General features: G+C 39.2%; 2 pseudogenes; one reads left to right on the forward strand and one right to left on the reverse strand.

Moving 5' to 3' along the window:
• The first annotated feature begins 3,349 nt into the window (after positions 1 to 3,349).
• On the forward strand, positions 3,350 to 6,915 carry LOC112177293 (annotated as a pseudogene).
• A 5,765-nt stretch (positions 6,916 to 12,680) lies between these two features.
• LOC112176619 lies at positions 12,681 to 15,023 on the reverse strand (annotated as a pseudogene).
• Positions 15,024 to 22,634: the final 7,611 nt, after the last annotated feature.

Here is a 22,634-nt window from a genome sequence, read left to right on the forward strand (position 1 = left end):
TACCAAAAATCTACCTACACACGCTACTACACTTGCTTAGCAACATTTGGAAGACAATTTTATCAATTCACACTAAAGTTATGGACTCAAAATAAATTGCTGTAACATGCTAGTAGGTGGTAGTTGGTTTTATTGGTTTTCCTCTTTTCTTGTTCGTCTTTTTTTCTGATAAGTAAGAGTTTGGATAATTTAGATATAAATTTTATTATTTATATTTTAAAAAAGTAAATTATCATACTAATTTTCTATTTGAAAAAATTTAAAAATTCGATTAAACTTGCACACATTTATTTATTTATTTTTTCCTGTAACATGCTAGTAGATAGTAGCTGTTTTATTGGTTTTCCTCTTTTCTTGTTCGTCTTTTTTTCTGATAAGTAAGAGTTTAGATAATTCAGATATGAATTTTATTATTTATATTTTAAAAACATAAATTATCAGACTAGTTTTCTATTTGAAAAAATTTAAAAATTCGATTAAACTTGCACACATGAGCGATATCGTAGGAGATGATCATACATTATCATTCTTTTTTATGAAGTACAACGCCCAGCTGAAAAGTCCATTTGCTTGGAGCAGAGAGTTGATCCATTAGTAGTCGTGACCCATATTTCCCATTATCTCCCTCAACTCCACACGAAACAGAAGGCCAGAAATAATGAGTTCTTCAACAATAATAGCTATCCTCCTGGTTGTCCTCACATGCCTTTGGTCACTCGTCTCTGCCTCCTCAAAATCAAAGTTCAAAACAAAAAAAAACTACCACCCGTGTCACGCCCCGAATTTTGAATAAGAAATTCAAAATCCGAAACATGAATAATTACAAATACAAATACCAATCTAAAATTTTCTTTCAGAGTAACACGCCTCACACCACTCAATATTACAATACCCAACTCCTCAATTTCTTATTACAGCACACTATTACAAATTCCAAATTTATAAGTTCAAAATGAACATAACGAAACTCACAATAACGCTGTAACTCACATGCCACTACTCTAAGCAGCCTGATCACCTTCTCGATTCTCCTGACCTGTAAGATTTCCCGCTACACAAATATATAATGTGTACCGGGATTGCAACAACACAAACCCGGTGAGCTTGACAGCCCGTATGAGTAAACGAAAGGATTGCAAAATTTTAATATAACAATTTCAACTCAAGCAAGTGAAATTGTAGAAATATCACAATCACAACGACCACCCCAAAACCACATCACTTTCTCACTCTCACATATATATATATATATATATATATATATATATATATAGACACTTATGAGTTACTCTCGATTTCGCTCATAAGGTCACTCAACATTTTCTCACTCTCACATATATATATATATATATATATATATATATATATAGACACTTATGAGTTACTCTCGATTTCGCTAATAAGATCACTCAACATTTGGCAGACAGACTAGAGCTCTAACTGATCGCAACCACCAACTCGGCGCGAGAGCGCGGTTCACGATTTAATGCTATTAGTAACCACCAGCCCGGTACGAGAGCGTGATTCACCAATAGATGCCATGGTCACCCCTGTGACCTATTGATCTCCACAGATCAATATATCTCAACAAATCAACAATTTATTGTTTCTCAACAATAAACATAACACCTCACTCAATATAAAATTTCCTCAACACAACCCAACAACACGTATATTTTATCAATAATAAAATATGTATAAAGACATTTGCACATGTATTAACAACTATAAATATTATGGCAATAAATATAAATATTTAGAACTCCGGTTCGTGAATGAACCATGTGCGGTTTACTCACCTCGATACTCCCGCTGCGTCTTCAAATTAACACAATCACACCAAACTCGCCCGCCCAAGTAAAAACCGTTAATCACCTAATCATAAGTGACTTGAGTTTAGCCAACAACTCACAAAATAAAATAAATGACAATCCAACAGTCGGATCGAATTTATACGATGATCCAACGGTCAGATCAAATTAATCGATGATCCAACGGTCGGATCCTCACGGATCACCCTTTGGATCATCCTCCTGAAATTATCACAAAGATCCAACGGTCGGATCTTCCTGAATCGCCTTTAATAACATCTCCTCAGATTTATAAGAAAATCCGACGGTCGGATTCTCACGAATCGCCTTCCAAAACACCATTTCACCATTATACGAAGATCCAACGGTCGGATCTTTGTCCGTGACCACACAAAGTCATCGGGACAGTCATAAGATCAACATATTTAAATTTCAAGTCCATCCAACGGTCTGATCTTCACAGATCACAAATCGAACGATCGAAATCGATCGAAGTCGTAAAATTCATAACTAAATCATACGATATCGAAAAATTGCGTATAATATATCAAAATGATCGCATCGAAGTATAGAATCTAAAAATGTATAGAAACTGTCCCTGTGACCCCCGGAAGTGGCCGGAAATGTCCGCCGGAGTTTGGACAGGGCCGCCACCGACCACCGCCAATGGTGTCGGGGCCAGGCTGCTCCTCTTCATCTCATCAAGACCAACAATTTTCCTAGCTAGCATGAAGTCTGAAAATGAACGGAAGTGGTCGAAAATTACCTAGAACAGTTTGAAGGTGGCCGGAAATTTTCCAGTAACCGGCGAAGAAATGCAGAAACCGGCGAGCCAAGATTTCGACGTAAAAACTTCAATTTCAGGCCTCGATTCCTTCTGATGAGTTGTTAAGAACATCAAGGTGAACTCACTGGTTCAAGAATAAATCAAAACGATGCACTACAGCTCGAGATATCACGATCGAAAGGTTTTGGTGTTCGATCGAAAACCGGCCGAGCTCCGACGAACGTGAAACCCGTCACTCCAGGTGCGATCCTTCTAGTATGATGATCAGCAGGTTGAGGCGAGTTCATGGAGCTAAGGATCGGAAGTTTTGGTGGCAGGAGCTAGGAGAAAACCGGCGTTGACTAAAATCGAACTCAAATCGAAACAAGATTGCCGCCGCCGTTAGAGGCAGCTCCGCCGTGCAAGGACACTTCTGGGAGTTTCAGGAGGTTGAGGTGAGCTCGAGGATGAAGTTCGGTGAGGATTGGTGACCGGTAGCTTGAGATATCATTCAAGGAACCAAAACGAGCTCAAACCGGCAGAGCTTCCCGCCGCCGTTGGTGGCCGTTTCGCGGTTCAAGACTGCCTCTGGAAGCTGCGCAAGGTCGAGGCGAACCTATAGGAAGTGGTCTGGTCTTGATTGGTGGCTGGTGGAGGGAGAGAGAGCTTGGAGAAGTTTTGCTATGTTTTTGGGTGGCTTCGGCAGGGAGAGAGAGAATGAGAGAGTGAGAGAGAGATTTCTTCTGCTTTCCATAGTGAATGATTTTCAACTATGCGTAAACACGTAACCAAATAAAGCACTGGTCTTGATTGATCCACTAATGCTTAAATCATGGAACACCATACCTTGATCAAAGGTGTTTGCCACCCAATTGTTTTTATTAAAACAAAGCAACCGGGTATTACAACCCGGCCCTCAGTCACTGTCAATAATCGGAAACCTCCACATGCTAAGGCAACCTCCCCTATCGAAGCCTCCAGCACTTGGCCAAAAAATATGGACCCATCACCCATCATGTCCATTCGTCTAGGCAATGTTCCTACCATAATAGTCTCCTCCCCAAAAGCCGCAGAACAATTCCTCAAAGCTCACGACACTAATTTCGCCAGCCGACCCAAAATCCAAGCCTCAGAGTACATACCCTACGACACAAAGAGCATGGCCGCCTTTTCCGAATATGGTCCATATTGGAGCCATGTAAGGAAGCTCTGTATGCAACAACATTTTTGTCCCGCGACAATGGAGGGTTTCACGCCGCTGAGAAAGGAGGAGCTGGAGCGCTGGTGAGAAGGCTGAAGAGAGCTGCAGATCGAAGAAGGTGGAGTTGTGGATGTTAGTGAGAATATTCGGGTGATGAAAGAGGACATAACGTATAAGATGGTGTTGGGTTGTAAAAGGGATGATAGGTTTGATTTGAAAGCCGTTATTGAGGAAACGTTTTACTTGGCAGGGGCCTTCAATATATCAGATTTTGTTCCTTCCCTTTCTGCACTTGATATATATTCAGGTACGCTAATTAATCTCAACTCTTTCCCATAGGCATTCCTTTTTGATCATTCATTATGAACCGATGCAATGGTAGGCTAGCTCCGGCCAAAAGTTCTTTAATTCTATATTAATTATTGTACGGAGTCGGTCTATCATTTCATGTATCAGACACCTGAACTATTAAAATTTTCAAACCAAGCACACTACATCTTCTTGGAACCCAGCTTGCATTTCTTTGTCACTATGAACTACATTAGGATCAACAAACTAGAAATCTAGAAGTCAAACGCAGGCAACCAAGTTTGACTGTTCCCACTTCAGATTTATTGTTATTTTATATTTTTATCGATCTTATTCTTGAGTACATTTTACGCATAAGATATTAAGAAGATAATGTATTTTGTTGAGCCAGCTCCTGCTCACGTTACTTTATTTTTGTTGATGGGCACATTTTATGATGCATTTGTTGCCTACCTGCTAACTGCTAAGTTAGCAAGGTAGGAAAATTCTATAATACATACCAGTATCTCATACACAAATTTACAAATGTGACAACAAATTTATTGTCAGAGTGGTAATGTTGAGTCATATTTTGTGTAATCTTAGTTCTAATAATGGTAATTACACCTCTTACGACATTATTACAAGCTTTTGAATAAATTCATTGTCAATGTTGTAATTTTTGTTTAACTATATGTAAATAGTATAAATGAATATGGTAACTTTTGTTCTCAAAGTTATAAATTTGATTCAAATAATTGTAATTTTTTGTTCAAATAGATGTAAAATGAGTGTATGAGATACTGATATGTACCATAGCTTGTCTCAGCAAGGTAGCCTTTTCCACGGTGATTTAATCTTGGTAAATGAAACATAATATTCATAGACTCTAGTTTAGATTGCCTAAACGTATATTTTCTACCATATATTAGGGTATTGGATAGCATTGATTATATTTTTCTACATTAATTCTGTTTTTATTTTGAGAAAATATATCAGGGATTGACTAAGTGAATGAAGAAAATTAGCAAGACGGTCGATCCGCTCTTGGAGAAGATAATTGATCGACGAGCACGAACAAGTTGCTAAAACAAAGATTGGGAAACAAGTCCAGCATGAGGACTTTGTAGGCGTGTTGCTTTCCTTAATGAACCAACCGTTGAACCCAAATAATGAGCAAGTTCGATCATTTTGATCGAACAAACATGAAAGTCATCTTACTAGACATGATCATGGCAGCTTCTGATACTTCAGCTAATTAATCAATTGTTTGGAGTCTTTCCGAGCTCTCGAGGCATCCAAGGATCATGAAGAATCTCCAAGAAGAGCTCCAAACTGCGGTTGGCATGGACCGAATTGTGGAAGAGTCTGATTTGCCAAAGTTGGATTACTTGAGTATGGTGGTCAAGGAGAGCTCGAGACTACACCCAGTTCGTTGCACTGTTTCTTATCCCACGTGAATCCATCGAGGACATTACAATGGATGGATATGGCATACCCAAGAAGTCGCGAATCATAGTTAATTATTGGAGCATTGGAAGAGATCCTAATGGTTGGTCCGAAAATGTTGAGGAATTTTATCCTGAAAGGTTCATGAACAGCAATATAAACCTCTGGGGACATGACTTTCAGCTTATCCCATTTGGGTATGGCCGAAGGGGGTGTCCGGGTCTGCAATTAGGGCTAACCACAATTCAGCTAGTTGTGGCACAGCCAGTGCCCTACTTTAACTGGGAGCTCCCCACTGGCATGCTACCTCAGGACTTGGACATGTCTGAGAATTTGGCATATCAATGTCAAAAGCCAAGGCCGGCCCAGAGGGCTGCTACCTGAGGCAGCCGCCTCAGGCCACCCGTCTCCGGCGGGCCTCGGCCAATTTTTTATTTTATTTTTAATTTTACATATATATATATATATATATATATGTTGTTGATAGGAGCATAAAATGTGACGTTTATAATGTTTAAACCCTATATTTTGCTAAGTTATTTCCTTTATCTTGATCAATTTAATTTAGTTAGTGTTTTTACAGGTAAAATGGAGATCTACTCACACTAGGAGACCTGTGGAAGACATGTGGAAGCATCTAAGAAGTCTCATGAAGATCATTACCGAATTGAACACAAATTGTGCTTTAAAAATCAAATCCATTACAGATTCGGAAAACTGCCACTGCAGATCAGTCAACTTCAACGGAGTGTCAAAAATCGTTCAGAGCTCAGAAAATTATGATCTTTATATGGATGGAAAGCTACGGATGTCTAGTTTCCAGAAATTTTTACAGCTCGTCGATATCTATTTTCTAGAAGAATTTATGACCGTTTTAGTATACTGAGGTCAAGTCTGCCGGAAATCTATTTTGTGTCAAAGGAGTTCTAACTCAATTTTGTTTCTTCATCATCTATCTTAGTTTGTTTTCAAACTTGAGTACCATTTGGACAGAACATTTAGATTGTTATAGTATAAATATATTATAGTATAAATATATATCTTGTAATAGGTACTTGAGTGTATAGATAAGTACTTGAGTGTGTAAATATAGGTATGAAGACTTGTGTGGCATAAAGTATATGGGGAAGCAACAAGCATGGCAGCTCTCATAATTTCAGCAACCATGTGAAGCTGCAGCTATGATCATTGAAGCCACTATAATGGACTTCTTACCATTACATTCACACTACAATATATTCCTATAAATACCCTCTTTTGTGAGAATAAAAACATCTCTTCCTTCACCCATTTCATCTTCTTTGTCTCTCCATCTTCTCTCCATTTTCCTTTTCATTCTCTAGTCTTCTAGTTCTGCATTTTCAAGCAAAGAGGAGAAGAAGAAGAAGCCGTGAGTAATCCTAGCAACCATCGTTCCACCTTGTGCCGTGATAATGAAGCCTTGCTTTCAAGATTCAAGATCAACGTCTCAAGCTCTCCATCATCCACTCCATTCACGGTGTATTTCAATCTTTTTCCTTGTAACCTCATTTGGTTTTCTTTGCTTCGATTTGTAGAACTATGAATTCTAGTTAACAAATAATGTTAAGGGCAAAGTTTAAAGCCCGTTTATATGTTTTGAAATAAAGTTGTGATTTCTATATGTTGATTTATATGTTACTTATGTGAGATTGATCAATTGATTTTGTTTTATGGAAAACTTTTATATGTTTTTGTTCTTTGGTGCGCAACTTAGAATGATTGCATATAATTGGAGCTAGTAATTAGGTTCATGCTTTGTGACCCTAATTCGAATAAGTAGTAAAGGCTTTGGACAAAAGTCGAAATCAATTGGTTTGTGTTATTGAATAGACATGCTTTGTGTACTAGGATTAATACAATTATTGACTAAACTTTCACTTGCTCTTAATGATTTGAAACTTGAGTTTGCATGGTTGCTTTGATTGTGTGAAACCTGTTTTCAAAATATATTGGTTAGGTGCTTTGCTTGATCAATTGTGTAAAGGGAAGTAAAATAAGGGACATTGGTTGCTTTGATCTTTGTTTCTTGGTTGATATATTCTCGTCTCATAGATAACCAACTATTAGAATTGTAACCGGATTTCTTGCATATGGATGTAGTTTTGATCTTTGTTCCTTACGTTCCACCCTTGTAAATGTGTTTTTACATTCTCTTTATTTTATTTAGTTTAATTTTCGAAACCATAATTCTTAAACCCCCCTTTTGTTTAGTTATTTGTATATATTTATATTCTTTATTTTATTTTTATAAATAATACTTTATTATTTTAATTCTTTATTTGTTTACACAATTACAGGTGTACCCTCAATCCCCGGATAGAACGATCCCTATTTACCATATACTAACGATGACATTTTAAAGGGTTAAATTGCGTGCTGCTTTACAGCGCGTCAGTTGTATAATTATATATTTTACTTTCGCCCGTATTAAGCACTGGGGCAGCGGTGACAAAGTTTTGCTGCTGTTTGCAGCGCGCCAGCACCAAGGTTCGAGTCGTAGTGGCTTCTTTTTTTGGTCTTTTTTTTTAACTTTATTAATTTCTTTGTAATTAAACGTTTTTTGTTCCTTCTTTTTCCAGCTTCTATGGAAAGAATATTTTGAAATTGAATACTAATGTATTTGCCCTTTGTTTTTCATTGGTTTCTTTTGTAATATTTAAATATATTTTGTTCTTTCTTATTTTTTCAACTTCTAAGCGAAAAATTATTTAGAATTGAACACCTTATTATTATTATTATTATTCTTTTTTTGCATTACAATTAATGTAGGGATTCAATATACATATATATATATATATATAAAGTTTGTTCGATTATATAATTTTTTTATATGAGGCCACATTTTAATTATCGCCTTAGACCTCCAAAATGTCAGGGCCGGCCCTGTCAAAAGCCAAACACTTGCTTGCCAAGCCAACTCACCGTCTTATGTAGGTTGTTTTTTTCGTTGTAATCTAGATAATTAAGGAAACTTATATAGTTTATTAATTGGATCTCAACAAACATTCATCTATATTTTATTATTCAGCTGAAAGAAATGTACGCAATGCAATTAGTATAATGATTTCAGCAGTATTATTGTTTGCATATGAATCAATATGTTCATTGATCAAGGTAGTGGAGAGCAAGTTTCTTAGGCCGGAACTCTAATTATGCAAATACCCCAATATAAATTCATTTTGAGCTCGTCTTGTTTAGCGAGCTTAAAACGAACCATAGCTTCTTATTTTTAGGGAAAAATCATGTACTAGGATGGTACTGTTGGTGCAGAAAAATTCGGAAGATTTCTCCACCTACTTTTCTGACTAGAGTGGGTGTTAAGCTTCGCGGTTAATGTCTTCACATCCTTCGAATTTGAGTTAGTGTATGTAAGTCAAGTCGGAAGATGAAAGGGGGTACTTGCAAATTAACACACTGCAATCTTCAATTGCCTCACCTAAGGCTTGCTTTGCTTAATGCAATGACAGTACAAGGCAAAGAACCTTGCCACTGCAACTAAGTTTGCCAGACGACTATTGGAGACGAACCCCACCGTTGAGAGTTAGGCAAAGTTACCCATGCAAGTGCTACAGGCGGCAGAGAAGAATATGACTGATGCTTCTGAACTGAACTGTGACTTCAGAAATCCATTTGTGACTTGGGGGCAACATATGTACCAATTTAGTGATTTACCGAGGACATAAGGACGTCTCTTGCCGTTACTGTAGCTCACGGTTTGTGCCAAGCCAAGAAGGGAAGCTCTGTACTGTTCAGGCATGGACACAAGGGTATCGCACACCTCAACATTTTTTTTTTGATCAAGAAGAACTTCATTAATAAAAACGAAGATTACAATGAGAAGCGGAACAAAGCTTAAGAAAGAAAACTTATCCCATACTAGACTTCACAACCGAAGTCCATACTGACGCACTGATGAAGCCAACTAGGCCCCGACTCCCGACTCTAAACACAATAGAGGCTGACTCAACTTCAAGACTTCTTTTGCCAAAAGATGAGCAACCATGTTGCAGTCACGCTTAACAAAACGCCAAGTACAGATACTAAAGGACTTAACTAAAAGTTAACTTCCTTAAGGATATGACCTTCCGAACTAAGATCCTCACTTTCAACATGCAACGTGTTCAAAACTGTTAGCGCATCACCTTTCACTTCTAAATTAGTAAAACCAGCATTACATGCTGACCCACCTCAACATTTTAGGGAAAAAAAAAATGTTAAATACTGTTTATTCCCTAAACTTTTAGTGAAAAAACACTTCAGTCCCTCACCTTCTAATTTGACATGTTTACTCCTTACACTCTCAATTTCTCACCCAATAGGTCCATTCTGTCTAATCTCTCTGTTAAGTGGCTGACGTGGCACACAGCTAGACGCCAACTCAACACGTTATCAGCAAAGTGAATGATAAATTGTCGATTATGCCCCTGGCTTCTAACCTTCGTTTTCGATCAGTTTTCTGATCAGCTTCCTTTCACCCACTCTCCTCGACATGCTCCCAATTCCATCTTTCATATTTCTAAGCTCATGAATCCCCAACCCATTCTTACGCTACAAAGATATATTCTTATCATCTCCACCACTCACCACAACCAAATATGCAAAATCATAGACCACATGGAACGACCTAGTAGCCCAGAAAATTCACAATAATTTCACCTAAAAATATGCTAAATCACAACCTACATTGAAAAACCTAGTAACCCACATTGAAGACGAGATCCTAAGCCCAGCTCATCCTCTCCGCCTCCATTGACGTGTTGGTGATATTGTCTTTGAAGGAAGACGTTCGGTCTCTGCCGTCGGAATAGAGCGTGTCGTGGCGACTGGAAGTTTGTGGGGCTTAGGTAATCAACACAAAATTGAGCCACCAATCAGAGAAACAAAGCACCAACCTCAACCTTTCAAACATAAATAGAGAAAGTTCAAATGCAAAGATTAAATAATTTCCCAATATCCTTATGCAAAAGCACCCAATTCGAAACCAAATCCTCCAGAAAAGCTTTCGACTCCTCCGACGCTGGTGGCTGCTCCTCACTGGCATCTTCCATGGCACTCTTCTTTGATTGAAGCATCACCGGAAGCTTCAATGCGCATCCCAGATCAGACCGGTTGACTAGAATCCTAGGCTCGTTGACGTAGCTACACTGCTGTTGGGAGTTGAAGTTAATGATCAATTGAGCGAGAAGATCAGCCCTAATGCTCCGATCGAATGTTATGGCGGTCCGGCTCCGAGGAGATCGGACGGGGAAGGCGCAGAATCTGCAGCTTCTTCTGAGCAGCTTTTGAATTCCTGCCCATCTTCTTGCACTTCTTGCGAGCGAAGGGTATGGCGGTCCGGCTCTGAGGAGATCGGACGGGGACGGCGTCGGGGTTGTCTTGGTTTGAGTCGGGTTGAGGCTTCATTTGTGGTTCTGGAGGGGGTTGTAGGGTGAGTGTTTTAAATTGGGAATTATGGTTCTATGGCTCCTCTTCCTCCTCTTCGACTTGGGTCATACTCTGTCCAAAAAAAAAAAAAAAGAGATGGAGGAAGTCAAGGTTAAAATAGGTATTTACTCTTAAAATGAGTCCCATCAAGCTGAGTTAGCATCAAAGAATTAGCCACGTCAGCCACTTAACGGCACAATCTAACGGAGAGTTAACTGAATGGACCTATTGAGTGAGAAATTGATAGTGTAAGGAGTAAACATGTCAAATTAGAAGGTGAGGGATTGAAATGTTTTTTTAGTAAAAGTTCAGGGAGTAAACAATATTTAACCCAAAAAAAAAAAAATTATACACACACACACACACACCAAGTTATAGCACCCTCAAGCTTCAGGTAATCGAAGAGTACAACTTAAGTAGTTGAATTTGTATTAACATTGAATATTTAACTTTCAATTATTTCAATTTTCTATTGTTAGATTTGAGTAACAAAATGCATTTTGTGGATGATATTTTAGCAAGTGTTATGCAATTAAGATATTCCATCAAAACAAAGTAGACTTTGCCAAATTTTTAAGAATAATTTTTCTTGCCAGCATAAGGTAAATTTAGCCCTCCTCAAATCTAATTCCTGGTTCCGTCCTTGGTACTGTTTGTGATCTTGTAGTGGTTGGGGCAGATGCTTCGGGGTTGCTATGTTCTCCATCTCAGATTCGATAATCAAGCTACATGACTAGGAGGATTCATCCTTTTTGCAGCAGTTGTGGTCGTGTCGATTGATTTATATCTGCTAGTAAATTGGTAAGAAATACTACAGAAGAGTTGACATTCATATGATTTGTTTGCAATTTTTTTCTTTCTTGGTCTTTTCCAATTTCCTTTCTTTGAATAGCCTGTGCCAGTAAGAATGGATTGAACATGCCAAACTCTCGGGGGCTTTTTATTCTCCTGAGTTGTTTTGCAATTCTGTAATATGATTGTGCATTATCCAGTTGAAAAGCCTCATGGATTAGGTTTTTGAATTTATTTAATATTTGTGCATGGGGGTTGTCTAGAGTACTTGGATGTTTATCATAAACTCATTTACATATAATTGAACCAAAATACAATTTAGTTGAACCAAATTTACAACATTAACAACAAAGTTATCACATTCACATATAATTGAACCAAGTTACTACATCGACAACAATTTGTTCATAAACTTGTAAAAATATCGTAAGTGGAGTAATTACCTATAATAGAACTAAAATTACCCAAAAAATAACTCTATTTACCACAATGACAACAATTTTGTTGTCAGATCTGTAAATGAGTGTATCACATACATATAGGTACCGTAGAATTTCCCTTTGTGCATGTCTTATCCACTGATTATCAATAGTTAGACAGCATACTTGATTGCCATTAATGTAGTCTTAAATGCGTGTTTTTCTGTTTTGTAGACAAACCATGAGCTAGACAAGCGGGCAGAATGATGCTCTGTTTTCGGAAAGTAGGTGCTATTTTTTCTTGACCAGTGGGTGGTGTATTACTCAATAGTGAACATTTAAGTCTAGTTTGAGCAATTTTTTTTTTGTTGAGATGGTTATGTAATATTAAGCAGAGTATGCTCACAAATATTAATGGTATAGTTACTTTTAAATGGTCATGGTTATAGATTGTTATTTTCATGATAATGCAATCATATTTGAGAAATCGCGAATTGTGTTGCTTTCAATAGTACTGATGAAACCATTTTATTAATTTTCACTCATGCTTGCATTGCACACATTTCTTTATGCTACGAAGTAGTGGATAGATGAACAAGCTACAGAAGACGGTAGGTCGGCTTAGCAAGCAAGTGTTTGGCCTTTGACATTGATAAACCGAATTTCTCAGACATGTCCAAGTCTTGAGGTAGCATGCCGGTTGGGAGCTCCCAGTTAAAGCAGTGCACCAGCTGTGCCAGAACTATCCGAACTGTGGTTAGCCCTAATTGCAGACCTAGACAACCTCTTCGGCCAGACCCAAATGGGATGAGCTGAAAGTCATGTCCCCGGAGTTCTATATTGTTGTTCATGAACCTTTCAGGATAAAATTCCTCAACATTTTCCGACCATACACTAGGATCTCTTCCAATGCTCCAGATGTTTACAATGATCCGCGACTTCTTAGGTATGTCGTATCCATCTATTGCAATGTCCTCGATAGATTCATGTGGGACTAGTAATGGTCCAACTGGGTGTAGTCTGAAGCTCTCCTTGACCACCATATTCAAGTAATCTAGCTTTGGCAAATCAGTCTCTTCCACCATTCGGTCCATGCCAACTACAGTTTGGAGCTCTTTTTGGAGTTTCTTCATGACCCTTGGATGCCTTAAGAGCTCGGAAAGGCTCCAAACAATCGATGAGGCCGAAGTATCAAAAGCCGCCGTAAGCATGTCTAGTAAGATGGCTTTCACATTTGTTCGATCAAGAAAATGAACTTGCTCATCATTCGGGTTCAACGGTTGGTTCATTAATGAAAGCAAGACGTCTACAAAGTCCTCATGCTTGCCTTGTTTCCCACTCGTAGTTTTAGCAACTTGTTCATGGTCGTCAATTATCTTCTCTAAGAGCTGATCGATTGTCTTGCTAACTTTCCTCATTCGCTTAGTCAACCACTGATATACGTAGAAAAATATAATAAACCACATCTAATACATTAACATACAGTAAAAAATATACACTTGGGCAATCTAGACTGAAGTCTATGAATATTATGTATCATAGTCCAATCTTGATAGTCACCATGGAATAGGCTGCCCTGCTAAACTTCAGCAGGAAGGCGACAAGTGCTTCACTGTGAGCAGGAGACGGCTTAACAAATTACATTATTTTCACAATTATCTTAAATATAAAATAACAACGAATCAGAAGTGCCTAGCAGCCTAGAGGAAAAGGAAAGATAATATATGATTTTCTACCTGGCGGCCAACAAAGACGACTTTGAAAAAGGTTACTACTGGAATTTCACAAAACTTGGTTTCCTATGTTTGACTTCAAGTTTCTTGATCCTAAATTCCTAATGCAGTTCATATAGAGACAAAGCTGGGTTCCCATGAAGTTCTAGTGTGGTTGGTTTGAAATTTTGAATAGTTCAGTGTCCGAAGACTAACTCCATATATAAATGCAATAATATAAAATTAAATAACTTTGGGCCGGAACTAGTCTACCATTGTATCGGTTCATAAATGAATGATCGAAGAGAAAGGAAATGCCTATGGGAAAGAGTTGGATTAATTAGCATACCTGAATATCAAGTGCAGCAAGGGAAGGAACAAAATCAGATATATTGAAAGCCCCAGCCAAGAAAGACGTTTCCTCAACGATGGCTTTCAAATCAAACTGATCATCCCTTTTACAACCCAACACCATCCTGTACGTAATGTCCTCATTCATCACACCAATATCCTCACTAACATCCACAACACCACCTTCCTCTGCAGCTTTCTTGAGCTTTCTCAGCAGCACTCCCAGCTCATCCTTTCTCTGCGGCGCGGAAGCCTCTATTTTTGCTGGACAGAAAAGCTGAAGCGTACAGAGCTTCCTTACATGGCGCCACTAGGGACCATATTCGGAAAAGGCCATGCCCTTTGTGCCGTAGGATATGTACTCCGAGGCTTGGATTTTGGGCCGGCTGGCGAAATTAGTGTCATGAGTTTTGAGGAATAGCTCTGCGGCTTTTGGGGAGGAGACTACTATGGTCGGAACACTACCTAGACGGATGGACATGTGTGTCCATATTTTCTGGCCAGGTGTTGGAGGCTTCGATGGGGGAGGTTGCCTAGCATGTGGAGATTTCCGATTATTGGCAGTGACCGAGGGCCGGGTGGTAGTTTTTTGTGTTTTGATTTGGAGGAAGCAGAGATGAGTAACCAAAGGCATGTGAGGAGAACCAGGAGGATGGCTATTATTGTTGAAGGACTCATCTTTTCTGGCTTGGCTTTCTGTTTTGTGTGGAGTTGCTGAGAGGGATAATGAGAAATATGGGTCATGCAAGCTCAGGGACTCGTTTATATTAACGGACCAAGCCTCTGCTCCAAAGTCCAAACAAATTGACCGACCCTCTGTAAATATTCAGTTGATCGAGCAAGTTCTGTAGATTTTGACTTGAGCAAAATTCTTCAGAAACATCATAACATAATTGATCTTAACATTTTGGGTGTGATAATTTACGTATGACGCAGTCGGATTGATAACTAGGTTTACCAGCAATAAACCGAACCATGTTACCTAAAGTTCTGTTAGTAACCTCTGTCTGACCATCCGTTTGAGGATGGGCTGTGCTACTACGGTTCAAAGATGTGCCAAACATCCTCCACAAAGTAATCCAGAAATGGCTAAGGAACTTGGTGTCTCTGTCAGATGTAATGGACTTGGGTACTCCATGCAAACGAACCACTTCCCTGAAGAACAGTTTAGCTATATTAGAAGCATCAGCAGTCTTCTTACATGCGATGAAATGCACCATCTTAGAGAACCTGTCAACTACCACAAACACTGAATCCACTCCCCTTTGGGTACGGGGTAAGCCCAACACAAAATCCATAGCAAGGTCCTGCCAAATATCATCAGGAACAGGTAAAGGGAGATAAAGACCTGTATTTTGGGACTGACCCTTAGATACCTGGCAGGTGTAGCACTTTCTCACAATAGTTCCTGCATCATTCTTCAACTGTGGCCAGAAATACCTCTCCTCAAGACTAGCAATAGTCTTGTCTCTGCCCAAGTGCCCACTCAATCCTCCTCCATGCAGATCTCTGATCAGTTTTTCCCTCAATGAAGAACTAGGGATACAAAGTCTGTTGCCCTTGAATAAATATCCTTCATTCTCATAAAAATCTGCAACTGCATTGTTATTGCTGCACTAGGCCCAAATTTCTTTGAAATCAATATCTTCCTCATACAAATCCTTCAAGAGATCAAACCCCACAATCTCCTGAGCTAAAGTGACCAGTAAGGACGCCCTCCTACTCAAAGCATCTGCGACCCGGTTAAGAGTACCAGATTTATGTTGAATCACAAAAGGAAATTTCTGTAGAAAACTCACCCACCTTGCATGCATTTTATTCACAGTTTTCTGGCTATTGAGGTACTTCAAGGCTTGGTGATCGGTGAACAGTACGAACTCCCTCTGAATCAGGTAGTGCTCCCATTGCCTCAATGACCGGAACACCGCATAAAATTCTTGGTCATAAGTACTCCACTTCTGACGAGCTTCACTAAGCTTTTCACTAAAGAATGCTACTGGTTTCTTCTCTTGTGACAGCACAGCACCTGTTCCCACGCCACTAGCATCACATTCAACCTCGAATATCTTGTCAAAATTAGGAAGAGCAAGAACTGGTGCAGTACAAAGTTTCTCCTTGATTAAAGCAAAACTTTTCTCTTGTTCCTCTCCCCATTGGAATTTGCCTTTCTTCAAACATTCAGTAATAGGGGCAGTAATGGTACTGAAATTCTTCACAAATCTTCTATAGAAAGTAGCTAAACCATGAAAACTCCGCACTTCAGAAACTGATTTTGGAGCTGGCCATTCTCTTATTGCTCGTACCTTTTCTTCGTCAACCTGAATGCCTTCTTCTCCAACCACAAATCCCAGAAATAATAACTTGCTGGTGCAGAATGTACATTTTTTTAAATTGATGTACAGTTTATTCTCCTGTAAAGCTTCCAAAACCTGCTTCAAATGCACCAGATGTTCTTCTTTGGTCCTGCTATAGATCAGTATATCATCAAAGTACACTACTACAAAGGAACCTGTAAAAGGGCGAAGAACCTGGTTCATAAGCCTCATAAAAGTGCTGGGTGCATTAGACAACCCGAATGGCATAACCATCCACTCGTACAAGCCATCCTTGCTCTTAAAAGCTGTCTTCCATTCATCCCATGGCTTGATTCGAATCTGGTGATATCCACTTCGAAGGTCTATCTTGGTAAACACTTTGGAACCTTCTAGCTCATCAAGCATGTCTTCCAAACGAGGAATAGGAAACCTGTACTTCACAGTTATCTTGTTAATGGCCCTGCTATCAACACACATCCGCCATTGATTGCCCTTCTTAGGAACAAGGAGGACTGGAACTGCACAAGGACTCATACTCTCTCGAATGAACCCTTTTTTCAACAAGTCTTCAATCTGCTCTCTCAAAATCTCATTCTCCTTGGGACTCATTCGGTAATGTGGCAGATTGGGCAAGCTAGCTCCAGGCACCAAATCAATCTGATGTTGAATGTCTCTCATAGGTGGCAGCTCGTTGGGTAACTCATCCGAGATCAACTCTTCAAAATCTGCCAACATATCCTGTACTTCTTTGGGAATCACCACTTCTTCCTTTTCTGCAGACAACAACCCCTTTATCACCACTGGACAGAAAACCTCAGATTCTTTAAAGGCCCTCTCCATCTCAAGTTCACTGCTAGATAAGGTCAGGAAACTCTCCCCTTTCTTCACATCAGATTTCTCAAATTGACACACAGGAGCCATAGCAATTTTATGGTTATTCCACATAAACAACATCACATTGTCCCTGCCTTTATAAGTAATATCCACATCATATTGCCAAGGTCGGCCAAACAAAATATGACAAGCATCCATATCAATAATGTCGCACAAAACTTCATCTTTATAATGCTTACCAATGGATACCGGCACTTTGCAGGATTCAACAACTCGAACTTGTGGACCTTTCTTGACCCACCCGAGAGAATAAGGTGCCTCATGAGGCTGCGCCGGTAACTGCAAATACTCCACCAGTTTCTTGGCTACAAAATTTTCGCAGCTCCCATTATCCACAATTAAATTACACACTTTGTTATTAATGGCACAAAGTGACCTGAAAATATTGCGCCGCTGCCCCTCTTCTTTAGGACATAGTAGAACCCGCTGCAACACAATGTTAACCTTCTCAGGGGATTCCTCCTCCGCAAACTCAGCTCCATCATAATCGCCATCCCTCCTAACATCTTCTTCATCCTCATCATAATCATCTATAAGGGCAGTTTGTCTCCTCTCAGGACATACATTAGATCTATGCCCAGGCTTGTTGCATCGATAACAGACATCCCCTGTAGGTCTAGCATAAGGATTATTGAACCTCTGATTCGGGGCTCTATTTTGGACACCACTAGAATTGTTAGAACTGCCCGCTCCTTTAAAAGGAGGATTAGAAGCTTTAAAGGCGTTTTCTGCTCTCTGCAGCGTAGTTGTACCTTTGGCAGTTGAAGCATTAACCAAATCTGCACTCCTTTGGTAGTTATACCTCTGGAAAGAAGAAGCTCGAGAAGGTTTCTCCAACAACTCTGCTTTCAATGCTAGGTTTGTCACTTCGGCCATAGTATGAACAGTTTGCAACCCAATTCTCTCCTGAATGGAAGGCTTCAACCCACTGATATAGCGAGCCACCTTCTGGCCTTCAGTTTCTCCCAATTCATTACGCTCTGAATAGCGTAGGAATTCAGCCGTATAATCAGCCACCGTCCTAGTTCCTTGGACACATTCAATATACAGCCTATATAGAATCTGTTCATAATCATCTGGCAAGAACCTCTCCATCATCAACTGCTTCATTCTTCGCCATGTTCTAACACCCTGCTTCCTCTGTTTCTTTCGAGTGTTCTGCAACTTATCCCACCATACTGCAGCAGTACTCTTCAATCTCCAGGCAACATGCTTAACTTGTTTGTGCTCGGGCACTTCCATAATCTCAAAGAATCTGTCCACCTGAAGCTGCCAATCCAAGTAATCTTCTACACCCAAATTGCCCGAAAAGAAAGGAATTTCGGCCTTGACTTTGTAATCCTGGTCAGCTTGTCCATGTTGCTCTTGTTGTAAAATTTCTTCTTCCGGCTCAGATTCTGATGTATTATCAACAACTTCACCACGTGGAGCCCTAACTCGCTGGCCTCCTTCCCCATCTCTACGCCGATTATTGTTGTTGTTGTTGTTGTTGTTGTTGTTGTTGTTCCTCTCACCCAACAATCCACGAATTTCTCCAATCTGATTATTCATGGAATTGATGGCAGCGGTAAACGCTGCTGTAAGAGCTTCAATATCAGATTTCGTAACTTCACCCATTGCTACTAAGGCAAATAAAAGAGACAGGGAAGACCTGCTCTGATACCACCTGACGCAGTCGGATTGATAACTAGGTTTACCAGCAATAAACCTAAGCAAAAGATTCTGGAGTCCACCAGAGATAAAAGAGAAAATCTCTATTTTATTGATTAAAAGATGAAAGATGCGTTCTGCAGCCGCTTGCGGCTGCATAAATAAGAGAAAAGTACCCTAGGGCGACTAACAACGAAACCCTAAGGCCCATGGATAAAAACGAAAACAATCCAAAAATAACTAAGAAAACCAAAAACGGGTAAAATAGAAAAATGCCTTTTTGAGGCCCTAAACGATCCCGAAAGCCCGAAAAATGCTACAGCTCATTGCAAAGCGATGAGTCTTGTTTCTGGCGCGATTCCCTTTCCGGAAAGGTAAGGTGCGTCCCAATCAGACACCGAACTGCCATTTCCTGTCTACTAGTCACTTTTCGTTTTCCTCCTTTAGCACGGTCTAACTGTTGCTCAAATTGAGCCGCCATCCTCTCTGCATCAACGTATTAAAAATACACATAATAAGGTCCACATCTGGATTATCTATATTTAGACTTGTAAAAAAAAAAGAACAAAATAAATGAGAAAAATCAATAGAACTGCTGCTAGCATGTTTACCCCTCTTTAGTTTGAGTCAATAACTTTAGTGTCAGTCAATAAAATTACCATCCAAATGTTGTTGATCCCAGATGATATTTTTAAATCAACTTTAGCAACGTAGGTAGATTTTTGGTAATTTCTCGTCTATGAAAAGGATCCAAAAAAAAAACTAAAAAACAAATGAAGACATACACCAGTTACCAGTAGACTGGTGTCACCGTATTAGGAAAAGGGCGTTGGTACCTGAAAATCAAACAGACTGAGGAATGAGACAAAATCAGCTCTGTTGAATGTTCCAGTCAACGACGTAGCAACTAGCAACCTTAGTTGTCCTATTGTGATTTGTGACCAAACCTTATCATTATCCTTTGTGCAACCTGGTACCCGGGGAGGTGAAAATTTTAAAAACAGTTTGTCACTATATGAACTGATTGAGAGGCAGCTTAATTTGTTTGAGAAAAACTCAAAATCTCCTTGAGCTAAATCCAACTGAGGAGAAATTTCTTTGAGCTAAATTCAAATGAGGAGAAATCTCTTTGAGGAACATTCAAGTTAGGTGAAATTTTTTCGAGACGGATTTAGGATCCGATGTGGAATCCCCTTAAGACGGATTCGGGTGAGGAAAATCCCCTCATGTGCAATCCCCTCGAGGCCGACCTAATTGAGGTGAAATCAAGTTCTAAACTTCTAATCAAGACACGACCTGATCTATTTGGGGAGCGCTGAGAAGTCTAGACCTTTTTGAGGAAAAATCCACTCGATGTGGATTTGGACAAGGTGGAACAAGTCAACAGAATTAGTTAGCTCGGCTGAATCAGTTGCAAGCAGGAAATACTCCCCCACGTTGTCCTGAGAGTGGTGTAATGGATCCACTAACGCATGACTTGCGGACCTAACACACCACTATGCGCACTAGTCAAGATATTCGATCAAGCTCATCTATAAATACTTTGTAAAGTGAACATTCGAAGGAAGCAATGAATCTCATTTATACCAACTACAATTCAACACTCACCGACTTAGGGATCATAGTATCCTTTACAGCAGGGCCATTCCGTGACAGAGTGAGGCATAAGGAAAAATTTAGAGAGACTTTTCTAATAATTTTTTCCATTGAAAAAAAAATGTCAGTAAAACTAAGTTCAAACTAAAACATAGCAGATTATATAAACAAAATAAAAAGTAACAATGTCAATAAAGAACAATAGAACCTGATTTTTTAATCACAAAAATTTGGACTTCAAGCCTTGACGGTTTGTTACAATTGTATCAACTATTTGAATTCTGATTATGAAATTAGAACAGAAGATGAAATTCAGAATTGAGTAAGAGGAAGAGAAAGATTGCTTCTATGCGTCTATGAGAGTCTGTCAATAGCTTAAATAGACATAAAAGGAAGAAATGTTACTGTTTGTCTTTGAAAGAATCATAGGGAAATCAAAAAAATTTCAGCCGCCAGTGTTTCATTTTTGCCCAAATTGGTGAAAGTGAGAGCAAAACTTTTAGTTATCTTCCTTCTAATCCCAGAGTGATGGAGAAAGAGGAAAGTTTGGGGTGTTTAACTTACAAATACAGAAGAAAAAGAGGAAATTTTAAAGCCTCACGGAGTCACGGGTTTGATTTTATCGGTCTCGGCGTCATCTTCTACAGACTGCAGTCCTGCGTCTTTTTTTTTTTTTAACATATATATTGGCATTTTGAGATGGAGGCCTTCCCCAAACTGACGCTCAATTCCCCAAACTATACTAGCAAATTGGTTTTGCTTATATGATCAGTATGTCGCCAAACATTTTATAAACAAAAGATGACAATGATATACTTTATAGCTCTCTTTCTAATTTTTGTTATAGAAATGCTATTCACGCACAGTGTCTTTGCCTGCAAGTTATCAATGCTTGTTTGTGAAATCTGTTGATCTGTGTAGTCGTATTTATGGGTTTGGGTCAAGTAGCTTGAACTGGCTACTTGGAAAGAAATATTGGGATGGCCTACAGTAGAAGAAAAACTTGGGTACCAGATTTGAATACATCGATCGTCCCTATATCTGTTGTAATGTAATATACAGTAATGGGAGACATCCTCAGGTCAATTAATTGATTGTCTGTTATGCTTTGTGCAGTCTCCATTTGAAGCTTCTTTTTCCCATGAAAGACAGTAGAGAAAGAGGGGGTTTATTTACTGGGAAACTTAGTCAAATGCCCCTGATGTGGAAGAGGGATTTGCTCTATTTATATATTTTGTGGATGATTAATGGTTTGCTCTTATTTTTTTACATATATTCTTTTTATATTGATAAGGCTCCAATGGCCTTAATTCTTCCAGAGTAGTTCGTTGTAAATAGATGGAGTTGATTAGTGGCTCAAATGGACTAAATATATACGTACATGATTAAAAAGCCAAAAAAAAAAAAAAAAGCAAAAAAAGTATTAAAAAAAAAAAAAAACCAAAACTGGGCCGAACTGAACCGAACCGCTCAGTTCGGTTCGGTTTTCGGTGTCAATTTCTCAAAACCCAAAAACCGAACTGCACCGCACCGAACCTAAATTCGGTTCGGTTTTCGGTTTAGGCTCGGAACCGAACCGATCGGAACCGAACCCACCCCTACTAAAAGATGACTTTTTGTTCGGGTCAAAATTTGAGAAAATTTCCTTTATGAAAGTCGTAGAGAACGTTAAACCGAGTCCGTGGACATGTGGTACACTTAAATAGGAATTCGTATGTGAAAGTTATGGCCGAAAATATAAAAGTTACTGTGGTAAGTTGCCATTTTTGGAAACCTACCCAGTTTACTCTCTCTTCTTCCCCGATCTTTTTCTCCTCTTCGGTCCGATTCTTCCTTCTCCGGCCGACCCACGACAGAATCCGGACACCGACAAGCTTGCCTCTTCCTCCTTGTCACATCTGTGGTGGTGTTTTGCAGTGATTCGGTCGGAGGAGCTTGATTTTGA

This window comes from Rosa chinensis, chromosome 7 (assembly GCF_002994745.2).
Source record: "Rosa chinensis cultivar Old Blush chromosome 7, RchiOBHm-V2, whole genome shotgun sequence".
NCBI lineage: Eukaryota > Viridiplantae > Streptophyta > Magnoliopsida > Rosales > Rosaceae > Rosa > Rosa chinensis.